The sequence below is a fragment of the Mauremys reevesii genome, unplaced genomic scaffold (assembly GCF_016161935.1).
Source record: "Mauremys reevesii isolate NIE-2019 unplaced genomic scaffold, ASM1616193v1 Contig77, whole genome shotgun sequence".
Taxonomy (NCBI): Eukaryota; Metazoa; Chordata; order Testudines; family Geoemydidae; genus Mauremys; species Mauremys reevesii.
In genome coordinates, this window is record NW_024100892.1 from 215,678 (window position 1) to 242,818 (window position 27,141).

Sequence of the window (27,141 nt, forward strand, 5' to 3'; positions counted from 1 at the left end):
CAGCAGACAGAAACAATCACAGAACCAGACAGAGACCATGCAAATAAACATACAAAACAATACAGAAGGGAGGATTTCACAACTACATCTATACAGACATAAGGGTTTTCCAGCTGTGTCTATTGATAAGTGAGTTCTTGCCAGACAGGATGCTACCAAACTAAGTTTCCCTTTCTCTGGAGGTGATAGGAATATCAGGACAGGATTGTATTCCTCACAGCCCAATAGCACCTTATTTCAATGTGACTAGTTGGGAATGTGTGAATGTGACCAGACACTTCCCAGCTTATGGCTGCCTTTGCTGCTTAGCCGAAGAACCAGGCCTCAGACTGTCACAGTAAGAGAAGGCCATTACACAGACAGACAGTGATTTTTTATTCTCTCTTTTATATCTTTATAACTAGCTAAGTGATAAAAATACACCTAAATTCTTAAAGTACAGGCCTCTGCAGACAGGCCTGAATATCTGTATCCTAACAGTCCTCGAGGTCAGGCAGCCTCTGGGTAAGGGGGTGGGGACTCAGATCCTTCCACAGGCCAATTCCACCAGGGTCATGTATAAACCAGGGAAGTTTGCCACAATAGCCAGACCAGATGCCCCCTTTACACTTGTGCTCTGTTCTCATTGCTTCTCTGTCTCTCTTCCCCTCATCTCTGCTGCTCCCCCTCTGGGCTTTCTCAGCACCTGGCCCCACAGCACTTCCTGGCAGCCAGAGACTGTGCTTTCTACAGCTGCGGATTTGGCCTCTCTCCTGCTTGCTAAGGAAAGGAACCTTTCCAGGAAATGGCCACAGCTTCTGGGAATCCCTGTGTGGCTGTGAACAGCGTTTGGCTCCTGGCACACAAGGCAACTTAAAAGCTGAGCACCCAGACAGGGGCTTGAACCCTGGACCCTCAGATTAAGAGCCTGATGCTCTACCACCTGAGCTACCTGGGCTTGTTAGGAAAGAGCTTCACCATTCACCACAACAGTGATTATCCCAGTGTGCAGGCAAGAGTGAGCACGCAGGCAAAAGAGAGGCAAAAAAAGTCCCAGGAACCCCTCCTCTTTTTCTGCACAGCCACTGCCTGTCAGAAGGATTCCTCCTCCTCCTCAGGGAGACTAAATCTCTGTGCCTAGACAGCCGGTCCATCCGCTGCACCTCAATCCCCGATGCCCGAGCCTCCCTGCCAAAGCCCTGCACCTGGCCCCATACAGTTAAGTCTCACGTGTCGCTGGGAACTTAACTTCTTGTGCCCAGAGAGTCTCGGCCCCCTCAGCAGATGACCTGAGAAACACAGTGTCCGGCTTTTCCAAAGAAGTGTTTAGACCCCCTCATCATGTGGCCTAAAGGATAAGGCATCTCCCTGTGGATCGGATGATTCAGGATTTGAGTCCCCTCGTGGTTGTGCTCACTTTGTGCTGCAAGTCCTGCTCCCTTCAGGGCTGGAACCTCTTCTTGGCCGCTCAGGCCAATGCTCCGGCTTCAGCTAGAGCCCCAGGAAGGAGTTGGGGGGTGGGCGTCACAAAGGCTGGGGCATGAGCCCCATGTGCTTCCAGTCTCACCTTTGCCCTTCCTGACTTGCCAAAGAAAATGGGCGGCTGCCCGGGCTAGCGTGTGGAGCAGTTTCCCTCTTCCAAGTGTGCGCCTGTCCCTGTGTTTGAGGGGGGTTGCTACATAGCACCTTGGGAGCCTGGGTGTTTCTCTGCTTCTCACCACCTGGGGAAAAGCCTCTTGGGGTAAAATCTCCTGCCCCACTGCAAAAGTGAGCACCTGGAGTGGGAACGGTAAGAGGCCCCACCATGGGGGCTGGCCCTGCTTTCCTACCGTCTTCTGGTGTTGGCCACAGAGCATCAGCAGCCGCCCCACATGCTGGTGACCTTCAGTGGGTGTTTGGCATGGCAGGGAGCAGCCTGGCTGGGTGTTTTTGTGCCTGTCTGAAGGCCACACGTAGGCATGGTCCTGCCCTCCTCTAGCGCTGACCTCAGTTGCTCTGTGGCTTTTAACCCTTCCCTTGGAGCTGTCAGCACCAGCTGCCTCTGCTCTAGGTGCCCAGAGGAGGAGAGGTGTTGCTGGGTCACTTTTACAGATGCCCCTTCCCTGGTACTGCCCTTGCTCAGCTGCACAGAGGAGCTTCCATCCCCAATCACTGCCTGTCACTGCCCAGCAGCCCTCTGGTGCCACTCCTGAGGGTCACCCTGCCTCACTCTCTTCCTGCTGTGTTGGGAAAGACAGCTCCCATCTCGCCTTGTTAAAGGTCAGGTGGGCCAACTAGGGGCAGAAGCCCCTTCTATGTTTTCCTACTGCAGAGCCCAAGCTCAGGGACTCACCTTGGGTGCAGGCACTGCTGTGCTCCCACAAAACAAGCCACCCCTGCACAAAGAGAGAGGAAAGGACCTGCCAAAGCCTGGGATTGAAACAGGGCCCTTTAGATCTTCAATCTAATGCTCTCCCAACTGAGCTACTCTGGCACCATCAAAATAGTATTTTCGCCTGTTGCTTCTCTATCTGGGATGTTTTTGTCAGATGTTGCACACAAAAAGGACAGGAAAACAAACGGCTGCTCCACACCCCCACCGGAGGAACCCGGCGCCCTTAGCTGTGGGGAGTAAGAAGTGGCTGTTGGCTGACAGGGCCTGTCCCCGAGGAGCTGGAACAGCAGCTGCCGCCTCCCCCTCGGCTCCAGGCTGTGGGAAATGCTCATTGCCTGGCTGCATGGGCGGCTGCTGCTCCCTGCTCTGGAGAGCGTCTGTATTGCTCTGCCAACCCCCCATCTTCACTGAGCCAGTCTGGTAAGGTCCCAAGTGCCCTCTCCGGCCTGGCAGCTGAGAGTCTGTGCAGACATCAGCCCCCCTGCCAGCCCCACAGGCAGCAGCAGCGCCAGCCCCCCAGCACCACAGGGGCACTCAATGCACTTCCTGAGGGGAAATGGCTCCTTGGTGTCCAGCTGCTAGAGTGAGAGCCAGGGGCAGGGGCGGCCGTTCCCGGGGGGGCGGCATTTGGCTCCGGTTGAGCTCCCGCCGGCATGCCTGCGGCAGGTCCACCGGAGCCCGGAACGAGCGGACCTGCCGCAGGCATGACTGCGGCAGGTCCGTCTTCCGCGGCTCGGTTGAGCTCCGCAGGCATGACTGGCAGGTCCGCTCGTCCCGGGCTCCGGTGGACCTGCCGCAGGCATGCCAGCAGGAGCTCAACCGGAGCCGCGGGAAGAGGGGACCCGCCGCGGGACCGGGGAAGGGCGGCGCAGCGCTCCGCGCTGCTTGGGGCAGCCTACTTTCTAGAGCTGCCCCTGGCCAGGAGAGCAGTGTCTGGCTCACCGTGGGGAGAGAAGAGACCTGGTGAGTGCAGATCTCCCTCAGCCACCCCCGCAATGCTGGTCAGTTGTATTGTCACTGTGAGAGTTGGTGCTTCCCTGCAGGGCCGGCCCTAGAGGGGTGCAGGGCCCAGGACAAACCCCCCCCCCTTTCTGTACCAGGCCCTGCACTCACTCCACCCCTTCCCCCAAGCCCCCACCCCTGTCCCATCTCTTCCTGGCCTGCACCTTCCTGCCCCATTCCTCTCCCTCCCCCACCTCTTACTGTCCCTTCTCCTCCCCCTCCCCGCCCAGCGCGTCCTGCACCCCACTGAACAGCTGATCACTGGCAGGTGGGAGGGGCTGAAGGGGAAGAGGAGGAGCTTGTCAGCAAGGCCTGTAGTGTGGGGCGGGAGCTGGCTGCCAGTGGGCGCTGAGCACCTATTTTTTCTCTGCTGGTTCTGCAGCCCCGTAGCTCCCATGGAGTCGCTGACTCAGCTCCTTTCACAAGCTAGAGAGAGGAGCCAGAACCAGGGCTAATCTTTGGGGCACCAGGTGAGTGGCAGAGGCTTCAGGTGCTGAGAGTTTGCCTGACCCCTCAGGGACACAGGGTGAGGGGGTGTCCCAGGGATCTCTATGAAAGGAGCAGAACAGGATTTCCTTGGGGTGGGGAGAGAATTGAGAGTGTCTCAGGGGGTTGGACAGAATTGCCCGGGTGAGGGACTGGCTAAAACACAGACCTCGCTGTGAGCAGGATTTGAACCTGCGCAGGGGAACCCTATTGGATTTCGACTCCAATGCCTTAACCACTCGGCCATCACAGCTCTGAGCCTAAAACTGCCCCAATGCCAGAGAAACTGGTAAAGAATCCCAATGCCCAGGTGTGAAGTTATCTAACTACAGAATTCCCACCACAAACCTGGCCCCCAAAGCACAGGTGGGATTGGGGGTTTGTTCTCTTTGCTTAGCCACGTGCAGTCGCACAGAGAGCGCATTTAAAAGTCTCCCCTCCCACAGAGCGGGAAGAGGAAATGATTCTCAACTTGGAGCCTGATGTAGGGTGACCAGACGTCCTGATTGTATCGGGACTGTCCCGATATTTGCTTGTTTGTCCCACGTCCCGACTGATGTTTGGTCGGGACACTGGACAAACAAATAATTTTGCCCTCTGCTCCGGCACACAGGCAGATCCTGGAGGGACACTCACCCCCCGACCCCGACCCCTCCTTCCCCCATTGGATCCCTCCCCAAATCCTCACCCTGGCCCTGCCCCCAGCCCCTCACTGCCCCATTGGATCCCACCCCAAATCCTCGCCCTGGCCCTGCCTCTTCCCCAAGCAGGCAGCATCCTCCTCCCTCCCAGGTTTGCACACGGGCCATGGCCTGGCCGGGAGCGCAGCATGGAGGCTGCTCCAGCCCTGGAGCCTGGAGGGCAGCGCAGTGGGGCTATGGGCTGTGCTGAGCAGGCAGGACCCATGTGGGTGGGGGGCGGGGAGACACGTGAGGCAGACACACTCCTCAGACCTGTCTGTCCTCAGCTCTGCAGGCAGAGGGGAAGGGGCATGATGGGAACACACACGCCCCATTCCAGACACCACGCAGCATCCACAGGGCTACCAAAGCACGTCACCTTCGGCCAAAACCACCCCCCACCCCGAGGGAGCAAAAACCCTTTGTGAGCTCAGCACACACAAGACAGGAAAAGATTAACACCCACACCCAGCCCAGCCACAGTGGGAGCTTCCCCCACTTCCCGGCCACAGGCCCACGGGGCTCATGGATGGAGGAGTTTGGGGGGCTGTGGGGGCCCCTGAAGGACTAGCTCAGCGTGTGACGAGTGACTGGGATGTATGTGGGGGCCGGACTGTGGGTTGGGGTGTCCAGGGGGACCCCAGGGAAGGGACTAGGGGGATTAGGGATAGAGGAAGGTGGGGTTACCAAGGGGCATTGTGGGAATGTGGGATTTAGAGCCCAGAGTGGATGGGTGGGGGCGGGTTGGAGGACCCCACGGTGGCTGAAAAGGGGAACCCGGCAGGTTGGGGGGCAGCAGAGATTGGAGATGAGGAACCCCCCACCCTGGGGATGGACTGGGGCAGTGGGGGGATGGGAAAGTGGGGCCCAGCCATGGGGAAATGGGCTGGATGCAATTAGGGGGCAGGGCGCTGAGGACAGGGATGGGGAGGAGGAGGAGGAAGGGGGCAGGGTGCTGAGGAGGATGTCGGGGTGGGGCTAGAGGAGGAGTATGGGGTCGGGGCACTGAGGACGGGGAGGAGGAGGAGGAGGAGGGCAGGGGGGTGAAGGGAAAGGCCGGGCCGATCGGACAGGGTGGGGGAGGGGACGCTGGGGGCCGAGGGATCCCCACAGATGGGGGTGGGGCTGGCGTGAGGGTCACAACAGAGGACGGAGGGACATGGGGGGGCAGGTTGGGGGGGCTTGAAGGGGCTGTTGGGGCCCTACAGAGGGGGAGGAGGAGGGCGGGGCTGAGCCCTCTCCCCCGCTGCTGCCCCCCAGGCCCAGCTGGGGGGGGGGGGTGAAGCCCTTTCACTCTGCGCTGCCTCTGCCCTGTGCCCCCCCCAGCCCGGATCCCACGCGGGATTCGAATCCCAACGGCCGCAGCGCGCGCCCGGAGGGGGGGGGCAGCGAAGCATGGGGGGGGGGGGAACCGGGGCCTCTCCCCACGCGCCGAGTCTCTGTCCCGCGCTCTCTCCGCCAATCAGGGAGGGGCGCGGCGAAGTGACGAGTTACGGCCCCTCCTCCAATAGAGGCCGCGTGTGTGAAAGGGAGAACTACGCTTCCCAGAGTGCACCGGGAGGGGGCGTTGTCTGAGCAACTTTCCGTCACTTCCGCTCTGAGACGAGCCAGGAACTACAACTCCCAGCCTGCCCTGGGGCGCCTCCGTCTCCCCAGCCCAGGTGAGGGCGGGTCCCTGGGTCAACCTGACACCTCCCCCAACGCAACTCATCATCCCCGCCCCGCCCCAGAGACCCGGCCCCGCCCCCCCGTGCAGGGTGTGACGCTGCCCCGCGCAGGAACGTGCTGCGCCGCTTCGCCCCTTCCCCCCCGGCACACAGCAGCGGGGGCGGGAGCGCGCAGGGGGGGCGACGCTCCCGCCGTCGAAACGCCTCCCCAGGCGGGCGGGGCGGGGCCGGGTCCGGCTCTGTGCGGGGCTGGATCCACGTGTCCGCCCGCGGGATGTTCCCGGCGCCCCTTGTAACCCCCTCCCGGCTGGGTGTGAGCGGGTCTGGGTGGGTCCGCTGGGCCCAGGCACCGGCGCGTGTCACCCCGACTCCCGCTGCCCCCGGCCCCGCCCCTCCCGGGAGCCCGGCTCCAAACACCCGCTGCAGGGACAGCGTCACCCCGGACAGACCCGCCCCTGGCCGGAATGAGTCCTTCCCCAGCCCCCGCCCGCTGTGCCCGCCCCAAAGCCCCGCCCCCGCTGTGCCCCTTTCCCCAAAGCCCCGCCCCTGCCCCCGCTGTGCCCGCCCCCAAAGCCCCGCCCCTGCACCCCCGCTGTGCCCGCCCCCAAAGCCCTGCCCCGGACCCCCTTTCCCCAAAGCCCCGCCCCCGCTGGTCCTGCCCTCACATCGCCTGTTCCCCTAATCCCCGCCCCTTTCCTGAAGTCCTGCCCGCCCCACCCCGTCCCGCAAGGCACCACCCTCGCATTGCCCCTTTTCCCCAGCACCCCACCCTCACTCTGCCCCTTCCCCGAGTCCCCACTCCCACATTGCCCCCAATATACCCCTCCCTGCACCTTTTCCCCAAGGACCCACCCCACATGGCCCCTTCCCCGAGTTCCCACCCTTGAGCTTCCCTTCCCCTGAGACCCCGCCCCTTCCCCTGAAACCCCGCCCTGCCCCACCCCTGAGACCCCGCCCTGCACTGCCCCTTCCCCTGGGACCCCGCCCCTGCACCGCCCCTTCCCCTGAGACCCCGACCCTGCACCGCCCCTTCCCCTGGGACCCCGCCCCTGCACCGCCCCTTCCCCTGAGACCCCGCCCCTGCCCCTGGGACCCCGCCCCTGCACCGCCCCTTCCCCTGGGACCCCGCCCCTGCACCGCCCCTTCCCCTGAGACCTCGCCCCTGCACCGCCCCTTCCCCTGAGATCCCGCCCCTGCCCCTGGGACCCCGCCCCTGCACCGCCCCTTCCCCTGAGACCCGACCCTGCCCCTTCCCCTGGGACCCCGCCCCTGCACCGCCCCTTCCCCTGGGACCCCGCCCCTGCATCGCCCCTGGGACCCCGCCCCTGCACCGCCCCTTCCCCTGGGACCCCGCCCTGCCCTGCCCCTTCCCCTGGAACCCCGCCCCTGCCCGCCCCTTCCCCTGGGACCCCGCCCCTGCCTCAAACCTTCCCCTGGGACCCCGCCCCTGCACCGCCCCTTCCCCTGAGACCCCGCCCCTGCCCCTGGGACCCCGCCCCTGCACCGCCCCTTCCCCTGGGACCTCGCCCCTGCACCGCCCCTTCCCCTGAGATCCCGCCCCTGCCCCTGGGACCCCGCCCCTGCACCGCCCCTTCCCCTGGGACCCCGCCCCTTCCCCTGGGACCCCGCCCCTGCCCCGCCCCTTCCCCTGGAACCCCGCCCCTGCCCGCCCCTTCCCCTGGGACCCCGCCCCTGCCCCAAACCTTCCCCTGGGACCCCGCCCCTGCACCGCCCCTTCCCCTGGGACCCCGCCCCTTCTCCCTGGGACCCCGCCCCTGCACCGCCCCTTCCCCTGGGACCCCGCCCCTTCCCCTGGGACCCCGCCCCTGCCCCGCACCTTCCCCTGGGACCCCGCCCCTGCACCGCCCCTTCCCCTGAGACCCGCCCCTGCCCCGCCCCTTCCCCTGGGACCCCGCCCTGCCCGCCGCTTCCCCTGGGACCCCGCCCCTGCCCCGCACCTTCCCCTGGGACCCCGCCCCTGCACCGCCCCTTCCCCTGAGACCCCGCCCCTGCACCGCCCCTTCCCCTGGGACCCCGCCCCTGCTCCGCCCCCCCCCCCTGTGACCCCGCCCCCGCACCGCCCCTTCCCCCCGGGACCCCGCCCCTGCACCGCCCCTTCCCACGGGGACCCCGCCCCTGCACCGCCCCTTCCCCCTGGGACCCCGCCCCTTCCCCCTGGGACCCCGCCCCTGCACCGCCCCTTCCCCCTGGGACCCTGCCCCTGCCCCGCCCCTTCCCCGTGGGGCCCTCAAGATTGCCCCAAGACCCCACCCCTGCACCACCTGTTCCCTCTAATCCCTGCCCCTGCACGCCCCTTCCCCCAAGACCCCGCCCCCCCGCAGCGCCACACCGCGCCCCCAGCGCCCCCTCCCCGCCTGCTTCTCCCTTGGCCTCCTCTCTCCCGACTAGGGGGTAGGGGGGGCTGTTGGATTGAGCCATATGGAAATACGGGGGAGGGGCAGGGCTGGGAGCCAGGACTCCTGGGTTCTCCCCCAGCTCTGGGAGGGGAGTGGGGGAGGTGCGGGGCTGGGAGCCAGGACTCCTGGGTTCTCCCCCGCTCTGGGAGGGGAGTGGGGCGAGGGGGGTGGAGTGGGGGAGGTGCGGGGCTGGGAGCCAGGACTCCTGGATTCTCCCCCAGCTCTGGGAGGGGAGTGGGGCGAGGGGGGTAGAGTGGGGGAGGGGCTGGGATGCCTGCTGCCCTAGTGGTGACCAGCAGAGCCCCCTGCAGCTTGCCCCCCAACCAGGCACTGGGTGTGCTGGTGCCTGGAGCCGCCCCTGGTTCTAGCCCCTCTGCCCAGGCAGCTCCCCCAGCCTGACACACACACACCCAGCCCCTGCACCCGTCCCACTCCAGGTCTCCTCAGCCCAGAGGGGAGCCCCCCTGCTGAGTGGAGAATCAGAACCCCCCGAAATTACCCTGGGACCAGCATGATCTGCCTCCGCCCTGCCCTGCTCCGCATGTATTTGGAGTGAGTCAGTTTCCCTGTCCCAACATGTGTCCTGCCCTGTGTCTCTTCTCCTCCCCAGTTCCCTCCAAACCACCCCATTTCCCCTGCACCCCGGGCTGGGTCTCTGCCAACCCCCCTTCTCCCCTCCTGCCCCCGCCCCTACAGGTCTATAGGGCTGGATCCTCCCTCTCCCCCTCTCCCCTCATTTCCGGCCTCGGGGGGTCTATGGAGATGGGTATCTCCTCTGCCATCCCCTCTCCTACCCCCCATCCGCTGCCTCTAGGGGTCTATGGGGCTGGGTCTCTCCCCCTCCATCCTCCCCTGCCCCAATATCCCTCTGGGGCTCTGTGGGGCTGGGGCTCTCTCCTGCCCCTGTGCTCCCCTGCACACGATGTCCTGGGAGTGACTCAGTTTCCCTGGACCAACATTTCACACCCCACACCCACCCGACATGTCTCCCTCCACCCCACCCCATTTCCCCTGCACCCCGGGCTGGGTCTCTGCCAATCCCCCTTCTCCCCTCCTGACCCCAAGATCCCCTGTCCCTGCAGGTCTATGGGGCTGGGTCTCTCTCTCCCCCCTTCTCCCCCCATCCCCTCATCCCTTCCCCCAATGTCTCCCGGCCCCAGGCTGTCTATGGGGCTGGGTCTCTCCCTGAAGCCCCGCCCCCAGCGCGGGGCTCACAGACAATCCCCGCCCGGCGGCTGTGACGTGCGCTGGGGCTGTGACGTGCGCTGACGGGCTCACTCTCTGCAGGCGACTCGTTCACTGGGGAGCAAAACGACAGAAGGTGTCACGTGTCCATGGGCGGGGCTATGCAGATGAGCAGTGTCTGGCGGCAGGACGGGGAGCAGCGAGAGGAACCGAAGGAGCCCGGCGGAGAGAATTCTCTGCGTGTGGACAGAATCCGGTGTGGGGAGTTCGTGCTGTGGGTGCCTGCGCCGGAGTCACTTCGGGGCAGTGATTGCCACTGAGCTGCATAGTGACCAAAGGGGTGTGAATGGGGTGTGGTGCCTGGCCGGGAGCAGCTCCTGGTGAAAAGAAAGCAGCAGATCCTGTCCTAGCGGTGGTTTGTGGGTGTGGGGTTTCTTTGCAACCATGAGTGGGATTGTTGTGGGTGCAACTAGACCCCCCCCTTCTCTGGGGGGGCGGGGCTTCTACTGTCTGCCTTGGGGAGGGAGGGGTCCATGATGTCACAGCCCATGGTGGAGGGGAGGTTGAATCATGTGGGGGAGTAACTTCCCCGGCTCCCACTCACTCTCCACTAGGGGGCGGGGCTGGGATCTCTAGGGAGGGAAGTACAGAAAAAAACAGTTTCCCCTATGGAACCCAGGAGTCCTGGCTCCCAGTCCCCCTGCTCTAGACCCCCTCCACTCCCTGGGCCAGGGATAGAACCCAGGGGTCCTGGTGCCCAGCCCCCTCCCTGCTCTGACCACTCGACCCCACTCCCCTCCCAGGGTGGTGCAGGGGTCACTGGGTCCGTGTCCCAGCTCTGCTAAGGGCCGTGACTGATTTTCCCAAAGTGCTTCCTTCTGAATCCAGCACATCTGCCCCCCCCCCGCCCGGTCGCTGCCCACCCCCGTGTGGGGGCACCAGCACTGTGCCGGGTCGTGATGGGAAATTGTCCAAGCTGGCCCAGGAGAGACGTGTGTGTCCCTGCTGCCCCCTGCTGGTGGGGCTGAGCCCCGCTCTGTGTGTGTGTGGGGTGGCTTTGCAGGATTTTGTATCCAGCAGCAAGTGACACACACACACACATTGACGCACAAAGGGACTCAGACAATCCCAAAAACACTCACACACAACACACCCAGAGAGGCATGCTAGCCCAACCCGCAAAGAGAGAAACGATCACACCCCCAGCCACACTCATAATCACACACACACCAGAATATTCACAACTGTGCTCAGAGACACAACCACACACAGTTCACGCCCACTGCTCCCAACACAAGGACTTCCTGCCCCACACAGCGTGTGCCGAGGCCTGTGGAACTCACTGCCACTGGACAGTTACCAAGGAGAATGGACCTTTCCAGGAGACCAATAGACATGGCCGTGGTGACAGAGGGGGCTGGCTCCCAGGGTCTGACCCGGGCTGAGACTGGTTCTGACCTAGAGGGGTCTATCTAGCAGGGGGCAGCATGACCCACACACAAACCCACCAGAAGTGCCTTTCTTAGTGGGTCTCCCAGGCCGTCCCCCACCCTGCCCCGGGTTGGGTAACAAAGGGGCAGTATGGGACTCTGGGCTGTGTCACAACCGGCCCCAGCCCCTCGCTCCCACACGCTGGTGAGTTGGGTAACTGCCGAGGGATTGCACAAGAGAGTCAGAGCCAGGGAGAGAACCCAGGAGTCCTGGCTCTCCCCCTGACACACTCTAACCACTGGACCCCACTCCCCTCCCAGGGCTGGAGATAGAACCCAGGAATTCTGACCACCAAACCCGCCCCCCCCCGCTCTGACCACCAGACCCCACACTCCCCTTTTAGATTTTAGTCTCGCTGCCTCTTCTATCCACCCACCCCACCTGTCCATCCCTTTGCTGCAGGTTTCTGGGGTGTCACCCCTGCTCTGCGCTCCCCCAGTGCAGCCCAAGGCTTTTCCTCCCCCCAGCCACATATCCTCTCCCCCCTCGTGCTGGATTGTCTGGCACAGGCTCCTTCAAGGGTTTGCATTTCTTGGTAGTTTTCACCTCATCACCACTTCCTGCCCAGCTCCCTCCTGCTGTGCAAGATGGTTTGGGGGTGTTAGCCAAAAGGGCTCGTTTTCCCCCCGGAGCTTACCTAATTACACCAAGGAGGCACGGAGACAGGAAGACGAGTACCACACCCTTTATTGATCGGTCAGCTGAGCGGGTGTTCCTCTCGGCTAGTGCCAGAGAAAGAGACACACCTTACATGGCCAGATGGGCCTACCTTTATACCCCGAAACAAACAACTTAGCCTACGTTTGTCTACGTCATTTGGTTGACCTATAGACCCTGTACATGTATCTATTAGGGGATAATTGGGTACGCAGGATACATATATCATTTTGTGGGGGCTACAAGATACATCTGTTGAGGATACATTTGTCATTCAGAAGGGGACACAAGATACATCCGTTGACCCTTTGTACTAGATACTTTGGATGCATACATGTGAACGCAGCTGCATACACTTGGGGAGCCAAACAAAACTGATAAGCGAAATAGCTGACTTAGGTAGATACACGGCCTTCAGTCTAATGAGTTCTGTAAGCTTTCCAACACAGTTTGGACAAGCATAACATAACTTTGGTTTACTCAGGCCTAATACGGAAAGGCTTCATTAGCACTATAATTTTCCAACAGTCCCAGGGTGTGAAAGCAGAATTAGGGGGCAGGGAAAGAAGGACTGTTTGGAAAGGTGGGTTTTTTGCGAGGGGGGAGGGTGATCCAGGGGGAGTCAGAAGAAGTTGGGCAGCAGAGGCTCAGAGAAATTGCGGGGAACCCCCTGGGTGTCCCAGTGTTGGCCAGGGTTTGTACAGCACCTAGCGCAATATGGGGTCCCGATCTCAGTCATGGTCTGTGAAGCACCTGGGAGCCCTGATGTCTGTTTCCTGATCACAGGCACTGGGAATGGAGAGAGGGAAACCTCAGCACCTGAAGGGTTAATCCATCCCTGTGTGCAACCCCCACTGGGTGGCGCTGCTGCTCTTCTGAGGGGTTGTTTTAACAGACAAACATCCCAATCCCAGTCCCATAGGGTCTAGTGGTCAGGATTCCTGGTTTTCACCAAAGCAGCCTGGGTTTAATTCCCAGTGTGGGAATAATGCAGAGTTTTTGCTCAGAGGGGAGGAAGGGAATGGAGAGGGATCCTGGAAACAGGGCATTAGACAGTCTTGGGAGGGGATCCCAGAAGTGGGAGTGGGGAGCAGAGCTCTGAGGGAAGGATCCCAGCAGTGTGGGAAGTGGGCAGCATGGAGAGTCCAGGCCTGGTATGCGGAGTGGGAAGAGGGAATGTGTCCCTCTAAACTCACCAAGGGCAGACTCGGCAGGACTGGAAGAATTACGTGTTTGTTGGTAAATGTCAATTTCTGTGGAAACACACAACCCAATGGCAAAATATTTCCATCAATAATAATCAAAATTTACAGATGGGAAAAGTAAGAAACATGCTGCTTGAGAACGTGTCCTGTTCTAATCCTATAGGGGTCCCTTCTGCCTTAGGCACCACCATGTGGGTGTTTCATTTCCCTCCCCATTTTCACACAGAGACACAATTTCCTTTGCATGGATCCATGAACAGCAAAACCTCCCTGTGTCTCTTGTCTGAGCCAGGGCATTCGATTCCATTGAAACCTTCTCTCCTGCAATGGCAATGGTCAAACAGAGGGGATGCGTCCACCTTCCTCACCCAGCAGTGAGATATTCCCTCTCCTCTTCATGCTGCTGTTGTTATTCCATGAGTCATCAAGGATGGAATAAAAAGCTGAGTTTACTCCAGGATGAGGAAAGAAAGGAGCCACCAACTCCCTGAAAAATCTCAGTGCCCAGAGAAAACCTGCCCTGCTATTGGACTCTCAGAGGTGCTGGCGATATGACGGGAAAAGGGACTGTCTGAATTGCCAAGGCAGGGAATGAACAATCTACAGCAGCATCATTAACCACAAACACACTCTAGCCATGCTCCAGCCAGTAGGGAAAAGGGCAGGAATTCTTGCTGTTCAGCCATGGCCACACGTACAGAGCTGCACAGCAGTGAGTGTGCTGGGGAAGCTGGTCTGAGCAATTGGAAATGACCCTTCAGTGAGAACAGAGCCATAGTGTAGAAAGGCCCCTGTGTTAAGTGGTGGTGACTGAGGGCTTAGGGAGCTGGGCTGACACCATAGGGGGTTTTCTGTGGAGGTTTGATTCTTGCCAGCTAGGCAAGGCTGATGTGTGGTTTCTTCATGGCTGTACTTTCAGTGATGCAGGTTTCTCTATCCCATTGTTCCATAATTATAATCAGCCAATCAGAACCTCTCCATAGACCCCTTACACGACAACCTTTCTACCATATTGGCTGCAAATATAGAACAGTGGTCGCAACGGTGATCTATACAGTTACAGATTATGTCAATAACGTCACAGGAGGTGACACAGCATCAGTGAGACTGACACTGGAATACTGCCTCCAGTTCTGGTGTCCTCATTTGAAAAAGATGTTGTGAAATTGGAGCTGGGGCAGCAAAGAGCCACCAAATGTTCTGAGGGCTGGAGAAAAATGCCTTCTAGTGAGCTATTGAAAGAGCTCAACCTGTTTAGCTTATCAAAAGAAGATTGGCAGGTGACTTCAATGAAGTGTTGAAGGGCCTTAATGGAGAGAAAAGATTGAGTATTAAAGGGCTCTTTAATCCAGCGGAAAAAGGCCTAACAAGACCCAATGGCTGGAAGGTGAAAAGAGACAAATTCATATTACAACTAAGGCACAAATATTCAACAGCGAGGATGATTCACCACAGGAACAAGCTACCAAGGAAAGTGGTGGATTCTCCATCTCCTGATGTCATTTTATGAAGGCTAGATGCCTTTCTGGAATGTGTTTGCCCCAAAAGTAGCTCTTGTGTCATACAGGAGGCCTGTGATATGCAGGGGGGCAGATTAGATGCTCTAATGGTCTCTTATGGCCATAAAGGCGACTAATTTCTAAAATATTGAGTGTAGCATTGGGAGCAGCAGCGTCTGATGTTTTCCTGTCTGGCCGGCTTGCTTCCTAGAACGAACGCTCCTTGAGTGGGGTGACCACAGGGAGTAGCTCAAACCTCCAAAGTGCCTGGCCAGGGGCAGGACATTAGCACAGCAAGGGAGGGGTGTGGCAGTGACATCACAAAGGCCTTTTGCAGGACCTCAGACTATTGGTCAAAGGTGGTGGGGAGGTGGTCACCTCACAGAGAGATGCTGACATCAGCCAGGCAGGACAGGGGCGAGGGGCCAGGGAAACCTCAGAGACCCCTGTGGCTTTGCTTCAGCAAGTCTCCTTCTCCAGGTCTCTCTTTGAGGACTGAGAGAGTATTCGGGTTCACGGACGTGAGCGCCAGGAGGAACCTCTTTCAAGTTTTCTCCTCCCCTTTTCCTGATTTTACTAGAAAACAGCCGTCCCTGTTTAGAAGGTAAGAGCCTCCTCGAGGTTTGAAACCTGTTCAGTCTGATCCATCTGGTGACCGTTGAATTCTAGGCATGGAAACCACGAACTTAAGGAGGCAGAATTTTATTCTGCACCTGGGATTTTGTCCCTTAGAATCACTGGGGACATTAGGGTTTGTCCTTTTTCTTTCACCTTTTCCTCCATCCATCCGTTCCTCCTTTCTCTTTGTCTCTTGCTTCTTTTGTCCTTTCACCTGTTCCCCTCCCAACACCAGGAGGGTGTGTGTGTGTGTGTGTGTGTGTGTGTGTGTGTGTGTTGCTGGGGAGCAGTGTGGTTTTTCCCCATGTAGCCAGCACCAGACCTGGCACCACCCGGCTCTGCCCCTTCCTGCCACTGCGATCCCATCTCACCTCCTGACCCTGGCTGGGCGCCCCTGGCCCCTCATAGCAGGGGGCTGTGCAGGAGGGTGCAGGGGGGTCTCCTTGCAACCATGAGTGGGTGTCTGGTGGGTGCTGTCACTTCTGCCAGAGACCCCCAAGAAACTCACTAGTTTCCTCCGCATGCGAGGAGGGGCTCCTACTTTCTGACTTGGGGGGGAGGAGGAGATTCTGTGATGTCAGAGCCCATGGGGGGAGGGGTTCAAATCACGAGTCTGGAGTGGCAGGGCATCCCCCCCCCCAGTCAAATTCCGGTAGGGGACTGGGCTGGGATCTGTAGGGAGGGAGACACAGGAAAAATCAGCCGCCACTATGGAACCCAGGAGTCCTGGCTCCCAGTCCCCTGCTCTCACCTCTAGACCCCCCTCCACTCCCAGAGCCAGGGATAGAACCCAGAGCTCCTGGCACCCAGCCCCCTCCCTGCTCTGACCACTAGACTCCACTGCCCTTTTAGGCTCACTGCCTCGTCTATCCACCCACCCCACCTGTCCATCCCTTTGCTGCAGGTTTCTGGGATGTCACCCCTGCTCTGCGCTCCCCCAGTGCAGCCCAAGGCCTTTCCTCCCCCCAACCACACATCCTCTCCCCCGTCGTGCTGGATCGTCTGCTTGGCCCCCTGCCCCCTCTCGGGGTGCGCTGTGCGGCGTGGCTGGGGATTGTGCACTGGCCCAGCACCAGGCAACCCAGAACGTAAACCACAGGCCCTGCCCTGCCCCACCGCACTGGAGCTGCCTTCCAAGTACATTGGAGCCCAACGCCCTGCACCTGTGCCCTCCTGCCCCACAAGGGGTGAGCTGCAGCCCCACCATGCTCTGCAGAGGGGAGAAGGGTCAAGCCAACCAGCCCATTTAGGATGGGGGAATCAACACCCTTTTTTCTGCACAGCCACTGACCATCAGCAGGATTCCTCCTCCCTCCTGTGCCTCAGTGTGACTAAATCTCCACACCTAGACAGCTGGTCCATCCGCTGCACCTCAATCCCCCATGCCTGAGCCTCCCTGGCAAAGCCCTGCACCTGGCTCCAGAGAATTAAGTCTCACGTCTCGCTGGGAACTCAACTTCTTGTGCCTAGAGAGTCTCGGCCCCCTCAGCAGATGACCTGAGAAACACAGTGTCGCCTTTTCCAAAGAAGAGCTTAGACCCCCTCATCATGTGGCCTAAAGGATGAGGCATCTCCCTGTGGATCGGATGATTCAGGATTTGAGTCCCCTCGTGGTTGTGCTCACTTTGTGCTGCAAGTCCTGCTCCCTTCAGGGCTGGAACCTCTTCTTGGCCGCTCAGGCCAATGCTCCGGCTTCAGCTCGAGCCCTGGGAAGGAGTTGGGGGTTGGGTGTTACAAAGGCTGGGGCATGAGCCCCAGGTGCTTCCAGTCTCGCCTTTGCCCTTCCTGACTTGCCAAAGAAAATGGGCGGCTGCCCGGGCTAGTGTGTGGAGCAGTTTCCCTCTTCCAAGTGTGCACCTGTCCCTGTGCTGGAGGGTACTTGCTACATAGCGTCTTCAGAGCCTGGGTGTTTCTCTGCTTCTCGCCAGCTGGGGAAAAGCCTCTTGGGGTAAAATCTCCTGCCCCACGGCCAAAGTGAGCACCTGGAGTGGGAACAGTAAGAGGCCACACCAGGGGGGCTGGCCCTGCTTTCCTACCATCTTCTGATGCTGGCCACAGAGTATCAGCAGCCGCCCCACATGCTGGGTGGCTGTTGGCCTTCACTGGGGATTCAGCATGCCAGGGAGCAGGCTAGCCCAGTGTCTTTCTGGCTGTCTGCTGGCCACGCATAGGCATGGTTCTCCCCTCCTCTTGCCCTGCGGCTTATAAGCCTTCCCTTGGAGCTGTCAGCACCAGCTGCTTCTGCTCTAAAGGTGCCCAGAGGAGGAGAGGTGCTGGGCTCCAGCCTGGGACTCTTCCCCCTCCTAACTATGAAGCCTGGCCCTGGCACTGCTTTCTTCAAGTGCCAGGCAGGCAAGAGGAACAGCACAGTGGCAAGTGCCAAACTTGTGAACATCAGGTGAAGCTGTGAGAATCCCAACCCTCAGGTGTCAGTAGCCAGTTCTAGAGCCCTGATCCACTGCAGCCGTCCCACCCAGAGCCTGGTTCTAGGAGGTGAGAGTCACCCAACAGGAGGGGAAAGACTGGTTCCTGCACAGCTGGAGACAGGGGAGTTGAGCACTGTGAACTCCAGGGCTTTACCACAAGCCAACACAAGGTCCCACTGAGATTTGAACTCAGATTGCTGTAGTCAGAGTCCTGAGTGCTGCCCATTACACCATGGGACCAGCTTGTGCTGTTTTCTCTGCACATCGGTGACTCTCACAGGGCTGGCTCGAGTAAGGGACTGTTGGCCCCTTACTAAAACTTAGTGGGGTTTTTGGTTGGCTAGTTCCCAGCACCAATAGAAGGGGGAAGGGCCAATGGGAAATCAGGACCCTGAGACTGACAGTCCCCTGGGGCAATGGGGAGAGGCCAAAGCTCCAAGTTAGCCGCACTGACAGGCCAGGCAGTGTAATGAGGGAGTCACCAGGCCAGGGGGTCCCATCCTCCGTGGGAGCTGGAACTGCCTGGGCCAGAGTGGGGCGGAGCTAAGGAGAGAGCAGGAGCCCAAGAAGAGCCGGGGAGTAGAGCTGCACAGGTGTAGTGCCAGAAACTGCTCCCTGTAGGACTTTGCTACCTGCAGCAGTTACTGAGCCCTGAGGTTGTTCTTATTTGCTGACTTGTCCAAATTGGCTCAAACTTGACAGTGGTGGGGGATGGAAGCATAAAGGCTTCGTCCTCCAAACGACCCTGCCTGGTGTCCATCTGTATCTATTACCTCTTAACACAGGATTGTAAACAATAGAGTGAGGTCATTTAAACATCATTTATTTTGCAGCTTCATTTACTGTGCTAACAATGTAGCATCCTGACACTGATACTTCTGCCCATGTGACCTGTGGGTTGGATTCATTTTAGTGGGACGTGGGACATGTGGAGGATAATTTAAACTCTTAATTTCCTTATGGTTTCCCTGCAATATCCTTCTCTGCTGGTGCGATTTCTGACCATTGCACGTCTATTGTATTTATTACAATAGCACAAGTAAGTCACACAAGTGACATAGTCTAGGGGCTTGGCTACACTTGCAAGTTAGAGCCCATTAAAGCAGCCCCGGGAGCCCTAACTCCTGAGGTGTCCACACTGGCAAGGCACATGGAGCACCTGGGCTCTGCAGCTGGAGCACTCTTGGTAATCCACCTCCATGAGAAGCATAAAGCTCGCTCAGCCCTGCTGAAATACCCGGGCATCAGTGTGGATGATGTGTTGCATCACTGCACTGTGTTTGGCCTCAGGAAATGTCCCATAATCCCCTGAAGTTAAGTGCCCACTCTGGTCATTGTTTTGAAATCGGCTGCAGGCATGCGGATATCCCCTTTCAAAGCTCCGTTTCTGACAGCCGGCTGCTTTTCTGCTCTGGGACAAAGCAACCATTAGTGTGGAATGCTGCCGCTGTTGTGAGTGTATGTGTGAGAGAGGGGGGTCTGCTGCTGTCTGAACACACAAGACAGCATGCTGACACACTCTCAGCCTCCCAAACACACTGTCACTCCTCCCACGTACACACAACACACTCCCTGTCACATTCCACCCTCACCCCCCATTTGAAAAGCACGTTGCAGCCACTTGCACACTGGGATAGCTACCACAGTGCACTGCTCTCTGTGGCATTGCCAGAGCTGCTAATGTGGCCACTCCAGTGCGCTTGCAGCTGTCAGTGTGAACACACGGCAGCGGTTTCCCTGCTGTGGTTTAACTCCCAGAGCTCTACCTCTCCAAGTGTAGCCAAGCCCTAAATTTCCCAAACCAACCGAACTCAGTAACTGCCCTCCACCACCACATGCAGGGAGTAGGGGCACCATGGAGCACACACCACACTTACTGGCTCAGCCTTGTGCATGCTGGGGTGGCCACTTCCCAATATTCCATAACATAGTTAAGGAAAATATTTCTCAATGAATTCTCAGTAAAAGATCAGAATCAGCCAGTGTCTGCATCAGTCTACGAGCATTGGTATTTTCTTGAAATTTGTCAGACCAACCTAACTAACACCTAACACACATTTGAACCTCTTTTCACACTGTTGCTCATTCTCAGGTTCTGCTTTGTCTCTAGACAGATCCAGTCTCTTTCAGAACGGCCTTGCTCTTTCTGTCTCTTTCGCTCATGGATGTTTTGGAGTTAACACTCCCCTTCCCTCTATTCTCAGCCAAACACTAGTATTAACTGTTTGCTGCTGATGGGTTTAGAAAGCATTTGTGGAGTGGAAGATGCCATTTCTGGGGGCTTGTTCCCAAGCTGCAGTACTTTGTGTTCCAACATCTCCCAGCTTCCTTGGTGAAAATAAGACCAAGATTTCTTTGCAATATACAAGAAGAAAGGAATTTTTCACCCTAGATGGGACTTGAACCCACAATCTCTGGCTTACGAAGCCAATGCCTTATCCATTAGGCCACTGGGTCCCTGAAGAGCAGTAGAAAGAAGGATGGAAATTCCCTCTCAGGATTGCACATTCCTCACATTCACTCAGAAGCCAAATACCCATTTAATGGCCTTACAGAAACGTCTGCATCCCCTGGCAGCGAGGCACCTGGGCAGGTGGCTGACAGAGCTGAGCACCACCTTTCTGCCAGCCACCTTTAGAGAAGAACCCCACCCTGGAGTCACCCCTCCCTCCTTCAGCACCTCCACGGCTGTGGCTCTGAGTGGCAGTAGGATGATTAGGGGTGAATCCGGGGCTGGAAGGGGGGTGAGGTCAGCCTGTAAGGAGTAACCAGGTGGGGCTGACCCAGGGGGAGGCTGTGGGCTGCTGGTCGGTTGTTGGGATCCGAGCTCTAGATCAAAGCTGCACAGCGACCTGACACCCAGGGTTATAAGGCCGACATAGTGACCCCCTTACTGGCCTCTGTGACCCCCAAACCCTTGTCACTAAGGGCATTGAGGAGTCTCTGTCCCTTAATAACTTCTGGGAGCTCCCAGCAGGCTGCGGGCGTCAGCCGCCTCCTGCCTGACAGGTTAGACTCTTGGCGCTGTGCCAGCCGCCCCCTCGCTTGCCTGCCCAGTGTAAGAAGCAGGAGGCCTGGTGCTGGCAGAAGAGGGTTTTGATTAATCGACCTCTGTGTGCTGGGCACAGGACGCTTCCACTCAGTAGCGTAGCTGCGGGGGAGCAGCTAAGGGCGTCGGGTTCCTCCGGTGGGGGTGTGGAGCAGCCGTTCGTTTTCCTGTTCGCACTCCTCTGCGGTGTGAAAATCGGGGAGGGGAGGCAGAAGCCCCACGTCCCTCCCGAAATGGCGCCCAGTGGGGGAAGCCAGGACAACAGGGTGGGGTGGCAAGTGGTGGCCAGACTCTCACTGCCAGGGTCTAGTCTAGTTCAGGGTCCAGCTCAACTTCCTCCCCGTGCCACTGGCCCCCAGTCCCCTTCCACCACCAGGTCATCCCGGGCACTAGGGCAGGAACAGGGTGAGGCAGCAAGTCAAGCTGAGCAAGGCAGGCAAAAGCGAGTCTTGTCTTCATGGGCACCTCCCAATGACGTCCTTTTTGTATGCAACTGCTGCAAAAACATCCCGGGCAGAGAAGCAACAGGCCAAAACACTGGCATACAGCTGCCAAAGTAGCTCAGTTGGGAGAGCGTTAGACTGAAGATCTAAAGGTCCCTGGTTCAATCCCAGGCTTTGGCAGGTACTTTCATCCTCTTTGTGCAGGGGCAGCTTGTTTTCTAGAAGCCCAGTGGTGCCTGCACCCAAGGTGAGTCCCTGAGCTTGGGCTCTCCAGTAGGAAAAGATATTGTGGGCTTCTGCCCCTAATGGGCTGGCCTGACATTTAACAATGAGGGACAGGAGCTGTCTCTCCTAAGTGAGTTATTGGTGGACCCAATATGGCAGGAAGGGGGTGCTGGGCAGTGACAGGCAGGTATAGGGGATGAAAACTCTTCTGTGCAGCTGAGGGAGGGCAGTACCAGGGAAGGGGCATGTGTGAAAGTGGCCATGTGGAAGGGAGTTGGGGGCCCAGGAGGAGGCACTTGATGTTCAGTGACTTGGAGCAGCTGGGCTTGGCCATGGTGGGTGTTCAGGAAATGCACATTAACAACTCTAGGGTAGCTTGATGGGCAGAGGGTGATTGGAGGAAGGGCCCATCTCTCTGGTCCTCCAGGCCAGGGAAGAATGATGGGGTTGGAGTCTTGTTCTTCACATTCATGGTGCGAGTACAGAAGGTGGTGGAGCTCGGACCAGGGAGGGCATTATTGGTGGCTTTGTGCTCCATGGCACTGGTTACTGCTATATTAGTGTGTATGGTCCCCAATTAAGGCATGAAAGGGAAGTTCTATGAAGGAACTGGCTCCCTTCTTCTAGACTGCACGGTGTTTGGTGTTGGGGGGGATTTCAATTGTCGCACCGGCCTGAGGACTGCTGGTCCTGTTTTCCCAACCGTCAGATGAAACTCTTCTACGATGAGCACTACCTGGTGCAGGTCTATAGCGAGGTCGGCTTAGAGGACGTGTTTCTCCACAGTGGAACCAGTGGAGGGTGGGCAGTAACCTCCTATTCCTCTGACCCGAGCTCACACCAGCCGCAGAGGGGATACACCTTTCTGCGGGGACAGGCCAGGAGTCGCACTGACCGGATTTCCGTGAAGGAGAGCACGTCGACAGCCCAGTGCAGGGTGGTGCCAATGGACAGTTCAGATCACGCAGCTCTCACCGTGTGCTCAATGTGGGCAATTCCCTGACCCAGGGCAGAGGATATTGGAAGCTGAACATCCAGAGCTTGCAAGATAAAGGAGCAGGGGGGCGAGGCCTGGTGGTGTTGGCAGAACGGGAAAGCATCAGAGGGTTCTATGGCAACCAGGGGGATTGGTGGGAGTCGGTGAGGGAGGAGTTGGCGGCTTTGTTCCGGCGGCTGGGGAAATACCACAACATTAAAGAAACCAACAGTGCAAAGTCCTGCAGTGTCATCTGTGGGATTTCCACAAGAGCATCCAGGCAGGGGAGCCAGTCAGCCTGTGACTGTATGACCGGATCAAGCGACAGCTGGCTGAGTTCCAGGAGATGAGGCTGCAGTTGGCTGATATGAGCGGGAGCATCGAGTGAAGGGAGGAGCAGACTCCCCTGACATTTTTGCAGCCTGCAGGGAATGGAGACAAAGCAGGGGGATGCAGGGACTCAGGGCAGGACCCACGGATCCGGTAGTGCAGGACCACAGTTGCTGGAGGAGGAGAGAGAGTCCCGCGAGAGGAAGCTGATGGTGGGAAGCAATAAGTGCAGAGTGCAAAGCAGCCAAGAGTCACAGGGGTCTAGAAAATGAAATAGCAGCAGGTCCCATGGTGTAATGGGCAGCACTCAGGACTTTGAATCCTGGAATCTGAGTTCAAATCTCAGTGGGACCTTGTGGCGATATGCTGCTTTGCTACAAAGTACTGGAGCCCCATGTGTTTCTCTCAGGGTGAACTGGACTGAGTATTCTTTCCCTCCTGCTGGGTGACTGATGCCCACTGGAGATAGGTCTTTGGTCTGGCTGGTGGCTATAAGCTGGGGTCCTAGAACTTAACAGTCTGGCTAGAGATTCCTGTGGTTTGACCATATGGTTGTTTCTCTCTGCTTCACCTGATGTCCATAACTTTGGTCCCTGCAGCTGCCACACTCTTCCTCTTGCCCACATGGCATTTAAAGGAAGCAGGGCCAGGGCCAGGCTTCATAGTCAGGGCTAGGCAGGAGGGCAGCAGAGTCCCAGGCTGGAGCCCAACACACCTCTCCTGCTCTGGGCACCTGGGGTGTTGTTCCCCCCTGTTCAGGCACCCCTGGGGCCCTGCACTTCACACAGCTCTCCCTGATTTCAGCTGTTAGTGAGGGAGCCTCACTGCTAGCGCAGACTGGGCAGTTCCTTGCATGAGAGACACTGTCCCAAAGCAGGACTAATGCTTAGAGCTGGTTACCAGTGATTTCAGACCAGTTGGTCTGCAGCAAGACTCTCCATTGAGTCTTAACCAGCTCTGTTATTACACAGGGAAGAACAAAAGGGTCAAATGGGGCCTGGAAGCCTTAAGAAGAATCCACCCCACCAAGTACAACACTTGTCGCTACCTGCTCTCAGCTCCACTGAGAATGTTTTGGGGTCACCCGTCGCCTGTATCAACCTAGGGGTCTCAGAGAATCCTAATTAACAGGTGCTCCAGTGGCGCAATTGGTTAGCGCGCAGTACTTATAGGGCAGTGCTGAGAGGAGCTATGCTGAGGTTGTGAGTTCAAACCTCACCTGGAGCTCTGGTTTTCATTAACCAAGTAGTGTCACCCCCTCATTTGGCCTGTGGAATGTAGAATTTAAGCCCTGGGGACCCTCAGGAGGGGGCTAATAAAAAATGCCCCCTTCACTTATTACCTCCTCTCCAGGTGAGAATCTACCATCCTTTCTCCCCCCCAGCCCCTGTGCCAGGATCCCTCAAGCAGAGCCTGGAGTCCTGCCCCTGGCGTCTGTACTATTGACACAGACTAAGTGACAGGGACAAAACACTCAAATCCCGCCTGGTGCGGGGAGCCAGGTTTGCTCTTCAAATTCTGTCGTTGGTACATTTCCAGGCCTGGGAATGTCCCACAACAGCATTGAATGGGAAGCTGCCTGCAGAACAGTGACACTGCACAGAGCTCCTGTGGAGGAGGGGTGGGAATTAGTAACATTTTGAGGATCGTTTGGGAAATGAGCCTTTGCTGACAAGGTTTGTCTCTGTTCATATTTCACCTTCAGGTGTTATGTTGAGGGATCTTTAGTATATTTTTGTGAGGTTAATAACTATCTCCTCAACTTTATTTACTCAACTTAAAAATTGGTCACTTGATTTTTGCATCTCCCTGTGAAAATACAACTGACACATGTGGCTTTCTACAGGGGGTCATGATGTTAAAGTTGGGGAATTCAGTCTCTGTACTTCTGGGGGGAGTGTTGCTTTTTTACAGCTGCCTCAGGGCCAGGCACACTGGGCTGTTAGCTGCACCCACGGTCCTTGCCAGGGGCCCCTGCTGAACCCTGGGCGGCTGCACTGCAGTGCTGGGGTGACTCTGCAGGTGGAGAAGCTGCTGTGGAGCAATGTAGAGCAGGTGCAGGAAGGAGACGGGGTCACTATTCACATTCTGAACTGCACAGTTTTCCAAATTTGGGACTAGATTCATAGATTCATAGACTTAAGGTCAGAAGGGACCATTATGATCATCTAGTCTGACCTCCTGCACAATACAGGCCACAGAATCTCACCCACCCACTCCTGTAACAAACCCCTAACCTATGTCTGAGTTATTGAAGTCCTCAAATTGTGGCTTAAAGCCCTCAAGGTGCAGGGAATCCTCCAGCAAGTGACCCAGCCCCATGCCGCAGAGGAAGTCAAATGTCCAAGAACAATTCTGGTGAACGCAGAGCAATGACACTGGAGATGCCCAGACCTCCAATAGGGGCAATGTGGAAATTAATAATGGGAAGATCATTTGTGAAATTAGTCGTCACTGACAAGATTTGTCTCTGTTCCTATTTCACGCTATGGTGTTAGTTAGAGGAATCAGGACAGATTTTTACTATATCAATTAAACACTTAATTTTATTTAATCAAGCCAAAAACTTAGTATCACTTATTTTTTCTCTGTCCTAGCAAGAATGAATTGAATTTTGTGACTTTCTGGAAAGTGCAGCGAGATTAAATGTGGGAAATTCAGTCTCTGTGTTTGTGAGCTGATGTTTTCCTCTCACAGGTCAGTGCCTGCATTGAAATACCCAGAGGGATCTAAGGGCTGGTGTACGCTGGGCACTGAACTGGCAAAGCGATGTCTCCCAGGATGTGACCCCCCCCAAACCCATATAGTTAAGGTGACCTAAGCCTGCGTTAGATAGTGCTAAAGAAAAGGAAGAATTGTTCTGTCCATGCAGCTATTACAGGGATGGGAAAATCCCTCCACTCACTGTCTACTCCAAAGTGCTATAGCAGGTGCCACAGCAGCATTTTAAGTGTAGACAGAGTGAAAGTAGATTTATCTCCAGTTTGCACTATGGATGCTCAGGCACTAAGACTGCAATAATAATAATAACAACAACAGTGCAGTGCTTGCGCAGTTGGCAGGATTCGAACCTGCGCAGGGAGACCCCAATGGATTTCTAGTCCATCGCCTTAACCACTCGGCCACAACTACTTGACATACAGCTGTTTTACTACATGATGATTTTGTTCTCACTGAATTGTCACTTTAAATTGTTTGCCCAGACCAGCTTCCCCAGCACACTCACGGCTGCGCATCAGTGTAAGTGTGTCCTGGGCTGAACAGCGAGAATTCCTGCCCATTTCCCTTCCGGCTGGAGCATGATGGGAGTGAGTTTGTGTTAATGACATTGCTGTAGATTGTTGTTCATTCCCCACTCTGACAATTCAGACAGTCCCTTTCCTAGTCAAATCTCCAGCACATCGTTCCAATAGCAGGGGGCAGGATTTCTCTGGGGCACTGAAATTTTTCAGAGGGCTGGTGCGTGTACTCAGCCTTGCATTCTATCCCTGATGTTTCATGGACTAACAACAGCAGCAGAAAGAAAAAGCGGAGCCAATATCTCCCTGGCAGGGATGCAGGTGCCATGACCCCTCTGTCTGACCATCGCCATTGCAGGAGAAAAAGGTTCACTGGCATCGAATGCCCTGGCTCAGACCAGAGACACAGGGAGGTTTTCCTGTTCATGGATCTGTGCAAAGGAAATTTTGTCTCTGTGTGAAACTGAGGTCAGAAATGAAACGTCCACATGGTGGCCCAATGCGCTAGGGAATGTGGGTGAAGGACTCGGGCTGAGAAATGATTTAACAGGGGTTTGTATTTATTGCCCTGATTAAAATCTATGGCTAAAAGGCAGCCACTGTTGTTAGTACTTGTACCTGTGTAGGGACACCCCAGTGGGTGTCAAGTCCATTGTCTTCACCAGGGGCAGTCGATTATTTTAGCAAAGTACAAATTTCTTGGTCAAGGCCTAGGCTCCAGAGAAAACAATACACGGCTGATAAGAAGAAGTACGTCAAAAGATTTTGCAGCCACCATGGGCATAACTATGATGTGTCGTGTTTCACTCTTTATACCTGGCGCCACCTTCTTTCCCTTTAGCCTTGTAGTTGACCAAGGGCAAAGCTGAACATCTCCTCAGATACCAGGGAGTGTTTATGTCCATTCCTGTGAGCTACACAGGGGTTTGATGTTGCTGCTTTCAGTCCTCTGGCTCTGGCGGGATAAGGAACAATTCAGGCTGTCACTGAACTGAAGGAGGAAGATCAGTTTTTGACAGGCAGAGGGACGCCTCCTCTTAAAGGTGTTTGTCTGGCTGGCAGTCCTGGTTCCCAGGTCTCGCCCGTGGGGCTCCAGCAGTTTTGGGACCAGGTCACTCCCTTGGCCCCACTGGCCACCCCCAGGCGCCACCCCCCACCCCCCCAGGGGCCCTGTCAGTGCAGCGGAGCTGAGC

The 27,141-nt window shown here is 57.3% G+C and overlaps 6 non-coding genes across 6 annotated transcripts; 3 read left to right on the plus strand and 3 right to left on the minus strand.

Annotated features, from left to right (window-relative positions):
- Window positions 1–864: 864 nt before the first annotated feature.
- Window positions 865–937, minus strand: TRNAK-CUU. Its single transcript has one exon. It is a non-coding gene; the product is annotated as a tRNA-Lys (tRNA).
- A 3,075-nt stretch (window positions 938–4,012) lies between these two features.
- On the minus strand, window positions 4,013–4,094 carry TRNAS-CGA. The gene has a single exon. It is a non-coding gene; the product is annotated as a tRNA-Ser (tRNA).
- Window positions 4,095–21,285: 17,191 nt separating this feature from the next.
- TRNAF-GAA lies at window positions 21,286–21,358 on the plus strand. Its single transcript has one exon. It is a non-coding gene; the product is annotated as a tRNA-Phe (tRNA).
- A 1,633-nt stretch (window positions 21,359–22,991) lies between these two features.
- Window positions 22,992–23,063, plus strand: TRNAQ-UUG. The gene has a single exon. It is a non-coding gene; the product is annotated as a tRNA-Gln (tRNA).
- A 779-nt stretch (window positions 23,064–23,842) lies between these two features.
- Window positions 23,843–23,936, plus strand: TRNAI-UAU. The gene is made up of 2 exons: window positions 23,843–23,880; window positions 23,901–23,936. It is a non-coding gene; the product is annotated as a tRNA-Ile (tRNA).
- A 1,823-nt stretch (window positions 23,937–25,759) lies between these two features.
- TRNAS-AGA lies at window positions 25,760–25,841 on the minus strand. The gene has a single exon. It is a non-coding gene; the product is annotated as a tRNA-Ser (tRNA).
- Window positions 25,842–27,141: the final 1,300 nt, after the last annotated feature.